Source organism: Somniosus microcephalus, chromosome 23 (genome assembly GCF_052327205.1).
Source record: "Somniosus microcephalus isolate GS21.2 chromosome 23, FLI_Smic_1.0, whole genome shotgun sequence".
NCBI classification, from domain to species: Eukaryota; Metazoa; Chordata; class Chondrichthyes; order Squaliformes; family Somniosidae; genus Somniosus; species Somniosus microcephalus.
Window position 1 is genome coordinate 8,703,871 of NC_141009.1, and position 13,719 is coordinate 8,717,589.

The following is a 13,719-nucleotide window of genomic DNA, read 5'->3' on the forward strand; positions in this document are numbered from 1 at the left end:
CCCCTCGCCCACACACCAGGCTATTGATCAGGAGCTGATTGCCCCTCACCCACACGCCAGGCTATTGATCAGGAGCTGATTGCCCCTCGCCCACACACCAGGCTATTGATCAGGAGCTGATTGCCCCTCGCCCACACACCAGGCTATTGATCAGGAGCTGATTGGCCCCTCACCCACACACCAGGCTATTGATCAGGAGCTGATTGCCCCTCGCCCACACACCAGGCTATTGATCAGGAGCTGATTGCCCCTCGCCCACACACCAGGCTATTGATCAGGAGCTGATTGGCCCCTCACCCACACACCAGGCTATTGATCAGGAGCTGATTGCCCCTCGCCCACACGCCAGGCTATTGATCAGGAGCTGATTGCCCCTCGCCCACACACCAGGCTATTGATCAGGAGCTGATTGGCCCCTCACCCACACACCAGGCTATTGATCAGGAGCTGATTGGCCCCTCACCCACACACCAGGCTATTGATCAGGAGCTGATTGCCCCTCGCCCACACACCAGGCTATTGATCAGGAGCTGATTGGCCCCTCACCCACACGCCAGGCTATTGATCAGAAGCTGATTGCCCCTCGCCCACACACCAGGCTATTGATCAGGAGCTGATTGCCCCTCGCCCACACACCAGGCTATTGATCAGGAGCTGATTGGCCCCTCACCCACACACCAGGCTATTGATCAGGAGCTGATTGCCCCTCGCCCACACACCAGGCTATTGATCAGGAGCTGATTGGCCCCTCACCCACACACCAGGCTATTGATCAGGAGCTGATTGCCCCTCGCCCACACACCAGGCTATTGATCAGGAGCTGATTGCCCCTCGCCCACACACCAGGCTATTGATCAGGAGCTGATTGGCCCCTCACCCACACACCAGGCTATTGATCAGGAGCTGATTGGCCCCTCACCCACACACCAGGCTATTGATCAGGAGCTGATTGCCCCTCGCCCACACACCAGGCTATTGATCAGGAGCTGATTGCCCCTCGCCCACACACCAGGCTATTGATCAGGAGCTGATTGGCCCCTCACCCACACACCAGCCCAAGAACGATGCAGCCAATGGCAGCGGCCCAACCACTGCGCCAGCCGAGATCACATAACCGGGGATCACCGAGTGACAGTTTGCAGCCATTGATTCAGCTGCTCTACCCATCGAACTTTCCACAGGCTTAGCTTGAAGCTCTGCTAAATCTCAGTCTGCTCAGGTGTTCTCTGGTTCCACTGTTCTGGACCAGGTGAAGCAGCTTGTCATGGGGAAAGAGCGGGGGAAGCGGGACTAACTGGATTGCTCTTCGAAAGAGCTGGCACAGACTCGATGGGCTGAATGGCCTCCTTCTGCGCTGCACTATTCTATGATTCTATGGTCTATGTTATCCAGTCCCTTCAAAACAGCAACCATATCATCTTTCAACCTTCTCTTTTCCATTAATACATGCCCAATTCCTCCTCACAATCCAATCCCCTCAATCATTCTGGTCGCTCTCTTCTGTATCCCTTCAGTATCTGCAATATCCTCTCTTCTGTGACGACCAGAACTGTACGCAATATTCCAAGTGCAGTCGCACCAATGATTTACAAAGTGGCAGGGTTACCTCACTAGTTCGGCTCAATATTGACCTCTTAGTACATCCCAACATCTGCTATATATACACACTCAATAAATATATACACAAATAACTGGCAGTACAGTGCTAATGCAGACAAAAGCTTTATTACCATAGGAGAGAGATTGACAGATACTGAAAGTGATGGCGAATATAATTGTGCCACGTTGTGATCCGATTGGGGTACATTATCCGAGATAGAATAAGTCATTGCTAATTGCACAGGACAGCATCTCCATATATTTCCTATATTCTATGAAAGTTAGATCAAGAACTGACCACAAGTGGCGCTTGGATAGTCAGGGGTCACAATACAATTTGGATTTAAGATGAGCATATTTGCAACAAATTATCACTTTTCCGATCTCGCATCCCGCTGCCTGGTCTACTAACTGGAGGACGAGTATCGGCAATGGACACATGAGCAGGTGTTACACTGTCACTGTCATTCTTTATTCAAATCTCACACAAGAAGCACAAATTAATAAACATCCAACAATAAACTGCTGCAGTAACTCCAACAGGTGCAATTTTTTTTTTTTAAACCCTTAGAAGTTATGATAAATCCAAACCCTCTCTGAGTCCCTCTGTTTCCTGCTCTCTCCCATATTTCTCAGTTTCTCTCCTAACCTATTAACCATTTCCCTTTCTCACCATCTCTTCTTTCTCTGTCGATTATCTTTCTATCTTTTTGCTTGCTGACACAGAGAGCAGCACACAGCCGCTTAAACTCAGTGTCATGTCATAGAACCATCACACAGCACAGAAGGAGGCCATTCGGTCCATCGTGCTTGTCCTGGCTCTTTGAAAGAGCTCTCCAATTAGTCCCACTCCCCCCTGCTCTTCCCCCGCATCCCTGCAAATATTTCCTTTTCAACTATTTATCCAATTCCCTTTTGAAAGTTACTATTGAATCTGTTTCCACCGCCCTTTCAGGCAGCGCATTCCCGATCACAACAACTTGCTGCGTAAAAAAAAATTCTCCTCGTCTCCCCTCTGGTTCTTTCGCCCGAACATCTCCCCAACACACTGAAAACTTCCCTCCCTTCAAAATGCCACGCTGTAGAATGTAAGAAGTCACACAACACCAGGTTATAGTCCAACAGCTTTATTTGAAATCACAAGCTTTCGGAGCGCTGCTCCTTCTTCAGGTGAAGTGGAGAAATTCCGGGCCCAACGCGTGAGTACGGACGGGGTACTCACGCGTGGGCCCGATGGAAGTGCCGGTTTTCATCATGCACAGCGCATGCGTGGAAAACCGGCATTTCCTGTCCTCTGACCCAAGGGGTTCAGAGGACGAACGCATGCGTGCAGGAGTCTGCGCGTGTGCGCTGAAATTCCTTTTTTCCCACAGGTTTGCGCGTGTGTAAGGGCCTCTCCTTTTTACGAATGTAAAAAGGAGACGTAAGGACTTCATTCTTTAAGGTAAGTGGTCTATTACTTAAAATTATAACATTTTTTCCACAGCTTTATTGTTTTTAAGGACTTTACAGTAAGGTAAGTGTAGTTTTAGACCCGATTTTTTTAAAAATTATTATTTTTTTAAATTTGATTAATTGTTTAAAATAGTTTTTTAAAGTTATTTATAGTTTATTTAATTATTGGGATGTTTTTTAAAATTTTATTTAAAGTTAAACTAGTCTTTTGGGCGCCCGTACTTTTCATGAGTTTGACAGTTCTTACTATCAAACTCATGAATGAAGTTTCCCCTCCCCTGATTGGCTGCACAGTGCTCACCTGATCCCAGCCGGCACATCGAACTAACTACGCCGCTGGATCAGGTAAGCACAGCGCGCCGACAGCTGAACCGGGCCAGTGACAGGAATTCCAAGCAGGCCCAGGCTTCAGATGTTGGCGCGCCGGGTGAGTGCACATTGGGGGCTTGCATGCGCGGCAAGCCCCCGAACCTAATTTCTGGACCAATATATTATCTTTTATATGGACGGATACTATAGCAGAGGCCAGAGAATGGATTGCTGCCTTGTACAGCATCGCGTTATTGACTGATCATAGTTCCTGATTTCAAAGCCCAGCTTCAATTGGCTTTCCAACTTGATAGGGGTCCCTGGTAATAATGCCCTGTCCTCGATTCAACACACTTCAAACAATGACTGTTAATTAAGTGCAAATATATAGGGGGGTAATTTTAACCTAACTCGTCAGACGGGAATCCCACAGGATCGGACGGAATGCCGGTTTTACACCCTGTCCAATATCTGTTGACAAAGGGCAGTGAAATCGGGCGGAGTGTAAAGCCAGTGTTACGCCCGCTCCCATTGGTTCCCGATGGGCGGGTGAGGTTAGAATTGCCCCCTTTGTGTGTCTAAACAACATCTGCGGTGTAACTCAAACATGGCACGAAAACTGGTGAGACACAGTTTATGTTAATAAGAACATAAGAACAGGAGCAGGAGTCGGCCATTCGGCCCCTCGAGCCTGCTCCGCCATTCAATAAGATCATGGCTGATCCAATCTTGGCCTCAACACCACTTTCCCGCTCTCTCCCCAGACCCCTCGACTCCCCCGTAGTTCAAATGTCTGACAATCTCCGCCTTGAAGATATTCCGTGACTCCGCCTCCACAGCTCTCCGGGGTAGAGAATTCCAAAGATTCACGACCCTCTGAGAGAAGAAATTCCTCCTCATCTCCGTCTTAATTGGGCGACCCCTTATCCTGAAACTATGCCCCCTAGTTCTAGATTCCCCCAATAGGGCTGGGGTAAACCACTTTTATCGTTCACTATTGTTACACTATGGTTATCACTGTTTATATCGTTACACTATGGTTATCACTGTTTACACTGTTGTGTCACTACACAAGGTCACCTCTTGTCACGCTGTTATACCTGGGCTGACCACAGCTGACTCCGCCCATGGCTCCGCCTGCTTGCCCAGGTATAAAGGTGGTCGACTGGCTGGTATTCCTCCTTGTTGGACCCGATCGCCCACGAGGGTGGGCTCTGTTATTTAGCCAATAAAAACCTATAGTTACTATCTTAACTCGTCGCTTTTCATTGGATGAATTGATGGGTATATCAATTTTACTGGCTAAATTTTGAAATGAGTGGATCGGAGCAGCAAAACGACCAGCCAAACGGCCAGCTACAACAGCCACAGCAGCCGGCCTGGCTGCGAGCCCTCCGACCGCCGTACCTGGATCTAAACCCACAGGCAGCGAACTCAGCCCTCGACTTCAAACACTGGCTGAGCTGTTTCGAATCCTACCTGGGAGAACCCGGCGTGCCTCCGGGATCCAAACTAAGAGTTTTGACCGCCCAAGTGAGCCCTAAAGTATTTGCATTCATCCAGGACCTTACTACATACGAGGACGCCCTCAACCTGCTGAAAGAGCAGTACCGGAGCCCGGTAAACTCTATGTATGCCAGACATCTCCTAAGATCCCGCTCGCAACAGCCAGGAGAGTCTGTAGATGAATTTTTACGGGCGCTACAAACACTCGGCAGGGACTGTGACTTTAAAGCTGTAACGGCTGCAGAAAATACTGAAGGGAATATCCGCGATGCCTTCATGAAAGGCCTTCGGTCCGACTACTCACGGCAAAGACTGCTCGAATCAAAGGACCTCGACCTGAATACAACTGCAGCCCTCGCTCGCTCCCTGGAAGTGGCCCATCGGGACCTCGAGGCGTACTCCAGGTACTGTGCTGCGCGACCCTGGGACTCCGGCCCGACCCCGGCCGCAATACCCCTCGCACCACCGCCTCTGGGACCTACCTCAGCGTCGGCGTCCCAGAACCGATCGGGACTGCCACCCCCGGTACCGGCTGCGACACCGGAGCCCCGCGATCGGGCCGCCGGCTGCTTCTTCTGTGGCCAGGCGAAACACCCGAGGACGCGCTGCCCTGCAAGAAACGCAACTTGCTCTGATTGCCACAAGAAAGGCCACTTCGCGAAGGCCTGCAGGGGGAGAGCCACAGACGCCAGCAGTGCCTCATGCGAGTTGTGGGGGTGGCCATCTTTCATCAAGGCCACAGATGCCAGTATCCCCTCGTGTGAGTCGTGGGGGCGGCCATCTTTGACCAAGACCACCGACGCCAGCAATGCCTCATGTGAATTGTGGGGGCGGCCATCTTCTCCGCCATTTTATTCAACGTCGTGGGCGCCGCCATTTTGCCCACCACACTCGACCGCCACCTTGTCTCCAGACCCGACCACCGCCTCACCCGCAGACTACAGCAGCTCGCTCAGCCATACACTAGCCTCCGTCACACTGGACCAAGCTCGCCCGCATCACCTGTCCAAGTCCATGATGGACATCAAAGTAAACGGCCACGCCACGACCTGCCTGTTCGACAGCGGAAGCACGGAGAGTTTCATCCATCCAGACACGGTGAGCCACTACTCCCTCACTGTCCGGCCAACGCGCAACCGGATCTCGATGGCGTCGAGGTCCCATTCTACAGACATCAGCGACTACTGTGCTGTGACCCTGTCGGTTAGGGGCACGGAGTATAAAAATTTTAAACTCCTCGTCCTGCCCCAACTCTGCGCTGCCGTCCTACTAGGGCTGGACTTCCAATCCCACCTTCAAAGTGTCACTTTGGCATACGGTGGACCCCTCCCTCCACTCACAGTCGACAACCAGCAGCCTTTAAACCGCCCACCGCGTACCACCTGCGGCCTATCCGCCCTCAAGGTCCCGCCCCCCTCCCTGTTCGCTAACCTCACCCGCGACTGTAAACCCGTCGCCACCAAGAGCAGGCGGTACAGCGCCGGGGACAGAGCTTTTATTAGCTCTGAGGTGCAGCGTCTCCTGAAGGAGGGCATCATCGAGAGGAGCAACAGCCCCTGGCGTGCCCAGGTCGTAGTCGTTAAGACCGGCAATAAAAACCGCCTGGTCATCGACTACAGCCAAACCATAAACCGGTACACCCAGCTGGACGCATACCCCCTTCCCCGCATATCTGATATGGTCAATCAGATTGCACAGTACCGGGTATTCTCCACCATCGACCTTAAGTCGGCCTATCACCAACTCCCTATCCGCCCAGAGGACCGCCAGTATACCGCCTTCGAGGCGAATGGCCGCCTCTACCACTTCCTTAGGGTTCCCTTCGGCGTCACCAACGGGGTTTCGGTCTTCCAAAGGGAGATAGACCGGATGGTTGACCAGAACGGGCTGCAGGCCACGTTCCCTTATCTAGATAACGTCACCATCTGCGGCCGCGACCGGCAGGACCACGATGTTAATCTGGAGAAATTCCTCCGTACGGCTGAACGGCTGAACCTCACTTACAATAAGGAGAAATGCGTGTTTAACACCTCGCGTCTCGCCATCCTCGGCTGCGTAGTAGAGAACGGAGTCATCGGCCCCGACCCCGAAAGAATGCGCCCCCTCATGGAGCTTCCCCTCCCCCACTGTCCAAAGGCGCTGAAGAGAACCCTGGGGCTCTTCGCCTACTATGCCCAATGGGTGCCGAATTATGCGGACAAAGCCAGACCCCTCATGAAGTCAACCTCCTTCCCCCTGACGGCAGAAGCGTGCGCAGCCTTCTCCCTCATAAAGGGAGACATTGCTAAGGCCACAATGCACGCGGTGGATGAGTCCATCCCTTTCCAAGTGGAGAGCGATGCATCCGACTTCGCCCTAGCAGCAACCCTTAACCAGGCGGGGAGACCTGTGGCCTTCTTCTCAAGGACCCTCCAGGGCCCTGAGATCCGACACTCTTCAGTCGAGAAGGAGGCCCAGGCGATCGTGGAGGCAGTAAGACGCTGGAGGCATTACCTGGCAGGCAAACGATTTACCCTCCTCACCGACCAGCGTTCGGTCGCTTTTATGTTTAATAACAAGCTGAGGGGCAAAATCAAGAACGACAAGATCTTGAGGTGGAGAATCGAGCTCTCCACCTATGATTATGAGATCTTGTACCGGCCGGGTAAACTGAACGAACCCCCAGATGCTCTATCACGAAGTACATGCGCCAACGCGCAAATTGATAGACTGCAGACCCTCCACAACGACCTCTGCCACCCCGGGGTCACCAGACTTTACCACTTCATTAAGGCCCGCAACCTGCCCTACTCCATCGAGGAGGTCAGGACCATGACCAGGAACTGCCAAACCTGTGCCGAATGCAAACCGCATTTCTTTAGGCCGGACAGAGCAAGCCTGATCAAGGCCACCCGCCCCTTCGAGCGCTTGAGCATCGATTTTAAGGGGCCCCTCCCGTCCTCTGACCGTAATGTGTACTTCCTCAACATCATTGATGAGTACTCCCGTTTCCCCTTTGCCTTCCCCTGCCCAGACATGACCAGTACCACGGTCATCAAATGCCTGAACGACCTCTTCGCCTTGTTCGGGTTCCCGAACTATATACATAGCGACCGGGGCTCATCCTTCATGAGCGAGGAACTTCGCCAGTTCCTACTAGCGAGAGGCATTGCTGCAAGCAGGACCACCAGCTACAACCCCCGAGGGAACGGCCAGGTGGAAAGAGAGAACGCGACTGTCTGGAAGGCCGTTCTCTTAGCCTTAAAGTCTAAGGGCCTGCCAACCTCTCGCTGGCAGGAAGTCCTCCCGGCAGCGCTGCATTCCATCCGGTCACTGCTTTGCACGGCCATTAACGCCACCCACCATGAACGAATGTTTGTTTTCCCCAGGAAGTCGACTACGGGAACCTCGCTACCAACATGGCTGACTTCTCCGGGGCCCGTCTTGCTGCGAAAGCACGTGAGGGCCCATAAAACGGACCCCCTGGTCGAGAGGGTGGACCTCCTGCACGCCAACCCCCAGTACGCCTATGTGGCATACCCAGACGGGCGGGAGGACACAGTCTCCTTACGAGACCTTGCACCCTCGGGCACCCCTGAGACACCACCGTTACCCCCCACCCCCCCAAATCCAGCCCAGGTAGACGGCATGCCGGAACCCCACGAGCCTTCGCCGACCACGCAGACACCAGCATTAACATCGGATACTGCATCACCGCTGCCGCTGCTGCGCCGATCAGAAAGACTTACGAGGCCTCCGGACAGACTGACATACCCGAACTGGTAGTACACTTTGATGTGCCTCAATAATTCCGAGACTCGATGTTAGCGAAACAAAACAAGGCTTTTATTAACTTAGAAAGTAACACGTAAGAGAGAGAGGTATCTTCCTTCTGGAGACTGAGGCCAGACTGAGCTAGCTTACAAAAGGGGCCAGGTATGGGCGGAGCCCTACACACACAGCACATTCCAGCACATTCCAATAAACAATACAATGAGGACTGGGGGAAGGGAAATGACACTGAAACCGACCACAGTCACAGGCAGTGATGAATGGAATATTTAATCACATTCACCCCTTCTATAGATTTAGTCTGTTCGGGGGTTTGATAGTCCTCTGCGACCGACGTGGCTGTTGTGGTGCCGCGGGTGTCGGCTGGGTGTCCCCGGTAGTCTCCTGGGTCTCTGCCGGGGGTGCCGCCAGGGTTGTTGAAGGGGTAGTTGGTGGGGGTGCCGTTGGTCGATGTTCTTCCGGGGGTGATGAAAGAGTAGTGGGTGGGTAAGAGTTGCTGTGATCGTTGTTGCTGCTATTGCCGTGGTTGTTGTCGATGCCGGCTGGGGCGACGTCTTTTATGGACACGGTGTCCTCCCTTCCGTCGGCGTGCCGGACATATGCGTATTGGGGGTTGGCGTGGAGTAGGTGTACTGGCTCCACGAGAGGGTCCGTCTTGTGGCCCCTCACATGCCTTCGCACGAGTACCGGACCTGGGGTGGAGAGCCATGACGGCATGGATACGCCTGAGGTGGATTTCCGGGGAAAGACAAACATTCGTTCATGAGGCGTGGCATTAGTGGCCGTACACAATAGCGACCGTATCGAATGGAGCACATCCGAGAGGACTTCCTGCCAGCGGGAGATAGGGAGGCCCTTGGTCCTTAGAGCTAGAGTGACTGCTTTCCATACTGTCCCGTTCTCTCGCTCCACTTGGCCGTTGCCCCGGGGGTTGTAGCTGGTGGTACGGCTCGTGGCGATCCCCTTGGACAGCATGTACTGGCGTAGCTCTTCACTCATGAAGGACGCCCCCCTATCCGTATAGATGTAGCTCGGCATACCGAACAGGCAGACCAGGCTGTTGAGGCATTTAATGACCGTGGCGCTGGTCATGTCTGGGCAGGGGAAGGCGAATGGGAACCGGGAGTATTCGTCCACAATGTTCAGGAAGTAAACATTGCGGTCGACGGACGGGAGGAGGCCCTTGAAATCTAAGCTGAGCCGCTCAAAGGGCCGTGTAGCTTTGATTAAGTGGGCTCTATCTGGGCGGTAGAACCGAGGCTTGCACTCAGCGCAAGTGCGGCAGTTCCTGGTCAGAGACCGAACTTCCTCAATCGAGTAGGGTAAGTTACGGGACTTTATGAAGTGGAACAGCTGCGTGACCCCTGGGTGGCAGAGGTCGTTGTGGAGGGTCTGTAGCCGATCCCCGGTGGCGCTGGCACACATCCCTCGTGAGAGGGCGTCAGGGGATTCGTTAAGGGCCCCTGGCCGGTAAATGATGTCGTACTCGAAGGTGGAGAGCTCGATCCGCCACCTAAGAATCTTATCATTTTTAATCTTCCCCCTCTGTTTATTATTGAACATAAACGCTACCGACCGCTGGTCGGTAAGTAGGGTGAAGCGTTTGCCGGCTAGGTAGTGGCGCCAGTGGCGCACTGCCTCCACGATGGCTTGGGCCTCCTTTTCCACGGAGGAGTGTCTGATCTCGGGCCCTTGGAGGGTCCTCGAGAAGAAAGCTACGGGCCGCCCCGCCTGGTTGAGGGTGGCCGCCAAGGCGAAGTCAGACGCATCACTTTCCACTTGAAATGGAGTGTTCTCGTCCACTGCCTGTAGCGTGGCCCGCTCAATATCCTGCTTAATGCTTTTGAAGGCGGTGTGGGCCTCAGCAGAGAGCGGAAAAGAGGATGCTTTCAAGAGGGGGCGGGCTTTGTCGGAGTAGTTGGGGACCCATTGGGAATAATAAGAAAATAACCCCAGGCACCTTTTCAGGGCTTTGGGAGTGTTGGGCAGGGGCAGCTCCCGTAGGGGGCGCAATCGGTCGGGGTCTGGTCCGATTTCCCCATTCTCCACCACGCTGCCTAGTATGCAGAGGCGCGTGGTGTTGAAAACGCACTTGTCCTCGTTGTAGGTGAGGTTGAGTTTTTGTGCGGTTTCCAGGAACCTCTCGAGGTTCGAGTCGTGATCCTGCTGATTGTGGCCGCAGATGGTGACGTTGTCGAGGTAGGGGAAGGTTGCCTGCAAGTGGTGGTCATCGACCATGCGGTCCATCTCCCTCTGAAAAACCGAGACCCCATTCGTCACCCCAAAGGGGACTCTGAGGAATTGGTAGAGGCGTCCGTTCGCCTCGAAGGCGGTGTACGGGTGGTCCTCTGGTCTGATAGGGAGCTGGTGGTACGCTGACTTGAGGTCGATGGTGGAGAACACCCGGTATTGGGCGATTTGGTTCACCATTTCTGATATGCGGGGTAGCGGGTAGGCGTCTAGTTGGGTGTACCTGTTGATCGTTTGACTATAGTCGATCACCATCCGTTTCTTCTCGCTACCCCTTACCACTACCACTTGGGCGCGCCACGGGCTGTTGCTGCGTTCAATAATGCGCTCTTTCAGGAGCCTGTCTACCTCGGTCGCGATAAACCGCCTGTCCTCCCAGCTGTACCTCCTGCTTTTGGTCGCTATTGGCCGGCAGTTAGGGGTAAGGTTCGCGAATAGCGAAGGCGGCTTTACCTTCAGGGTAGCCAGACCGCACACTGTGAGGGGCGGCTGGGACCCACCGTACTTGAGCGTGATGCTTTGGTGGTTGCACTGGAAATCCAGGCCCAAGATCACGCTCGCACATAGGTTCTTCATGATTAATACTTTAAAATTATCGTATACAGTTCCGTTAACGCCCAATTGTACCGTGCAGTAACCCAGAATGGTCGATGTCTGGGTTTTATCAGCCATAGAGATGGTACCCTGAGCAGGGACCACCTTTAGGGAGAGTTGCTGTGCCAGTTCAGGGTGGATAAAGCTCTCCGTGCTTCCACTGTCAATTAAACATTTAACCCGGCACCCGTTTACCTCGATGTCCACCATTGATTTGGATAGCGGGTGCGGCCTGGTCTGGTCCACTGTGACCGATGCCACTGTAGGGCCCTGATCAATACAAGATGGCGTCCACGCTGTCTGCTCATAAGATGGCGGACCCCACGAGGTCGGGCAAGATGGCGTCCAAGATGGCTGCTCCCACGGCGCACACGCGGTGGTGGCGGGTTTTCCGGCGGTTGGTTTTCCGGCGGGGTTCCCTCTGCACACCTTCCCGAAGTGCCCCTTCTTACCGCACTTAAAGCAGGTGGTGCCTTTCGCCGGGCACAGGTTTCTGGTGTGTTTTGGCTGCCCGCAGAAGTAGCAGTTGGGTCCCTGACGCGTCGCGGCTGTCGTAGGGCTTCTGGGGGGAGAGCGGGGCCCCGCCGGTGTCAGGCTGCCGGGCGGGGAAGATGCCTTCCAAGATGGCGGCACCCTCGGTGCACACGTGGCGGCGTGGGCGGCGCGGGCTGAAGAGTAGGCGTCCGAGTTTCTCTGGGCCACATCCAGGGATCGCGCGGTGTCCGCAGCCTGTTTCAGGTCCAGCCCAGTTTTTTCCAGCAGTCTTTGCCGGATGTAAGTGGAGCTGAGGCCTGTGATAAAGGCGTCGCGAACAAGCTCGTCAGTGTACACTGCGGCTTTTACATCTCGGCACTTGCAGTCTTTGCCAAGCATTTTCAGGGTGCTTAGGAACTCCTCCACCGATTCCCCAGGTCGCTGTGCGCGAGTAGCGAGCAGATGCCTAGCATACACCTCATTCGTAGGCTGCTGGTAATGCGCCTTTAAGATGTCGCAGGCGGCCAGGTACGTATCGGCGTCTTGGATGAGGGGGTAAACCCGGTGGCTTACCCAATTCCGCAGAATTCCGAGTCTCATCCTCGCAGCGTCCGTAGCGTCTTTGACGGCTGCGGAATTGTCCAGGAAGAATTCCATACACTCAAACCAGTGTCCGAAGCGTGCTGATGCGTCCGGAGCATGTTGATCCAAATCCAAACGTTCGGGTTTCAGGAGTTGATCCATAGTGTTGAAAAATAAGTTAATAAAATTGATGTGCCTCAATAATTCCGAGGCTCGATGTTAGCGAAACAAAACAAGGCTTTTATTAACTTAGAAAGTAACACGTAAGAGAGAGAGGTATCTTCCTTCTGGAGACTGAGGCCAGACTGAGCTAGCTTACAAAAGGGGCCAGGTATGGGCGGAGCCCTACACACACAGCACATTCCAGCACATTCCAATAAACAATACAATGAGGACTGGGGGAAGGGAAATGACACTGAAACCGACCACAGTCACAGGCAGTGATGAATGGAATATTTCATCACACACTTCACCCCGCCGGACTCAAATCTAAACAAGGGGTGAATGTGGTAAACCACTTTTATCGTTCACTATCGTTACACTATGGTTATCACTGTTTATATCGTTACACTATGGTTATCACTGTTTACACTGTTGTGTCACTACACAAGGTCACCTCTTGTCACGCTGTTATACCTGGGCTGACCACAGCTGACTCCGCCCATGGCTCCGCCTGCTTGCCCAGGTATAAAGGTGGTCGACTGGCTGGTATTCCTCCTTGTTGGACCCGATCGCCCACGAGGGTGGGCTCTGTTATTTAGCCAATAAAAACCTATAGTTACTATCTTAACTCGTCGCTTTTCATTGGATGAATTGATAGGTATATCAAGGGCAAACACCCTCTCAGCATCCACCCTGTCAATCCCCCTCATAAGATTCCCTCTCATTCTTCTAAATTCCAGTGAGTGTAGGCCCAACCTGCTCAACCTTTCGTCATACATCAACCCCTTCATCCCAGGAATCAACCTCGTGAACCTTCTCTGCACTGCCTCCAATGCAGGTATATCCCTCCTTAAATATGGATCATTCACTCGTAAACCAAACTGGGTCCACCGTCGCGCGTTGCCGCTTCTGTCGTGGCACTCTTTGCGCTATTGCCAGCCGTCACATGTACCGCGAGCTCTGGGTCCTCCCCGGGTAACCGCCCACAATCAGGAGGAGCCACTGGAGGAGCAGCAC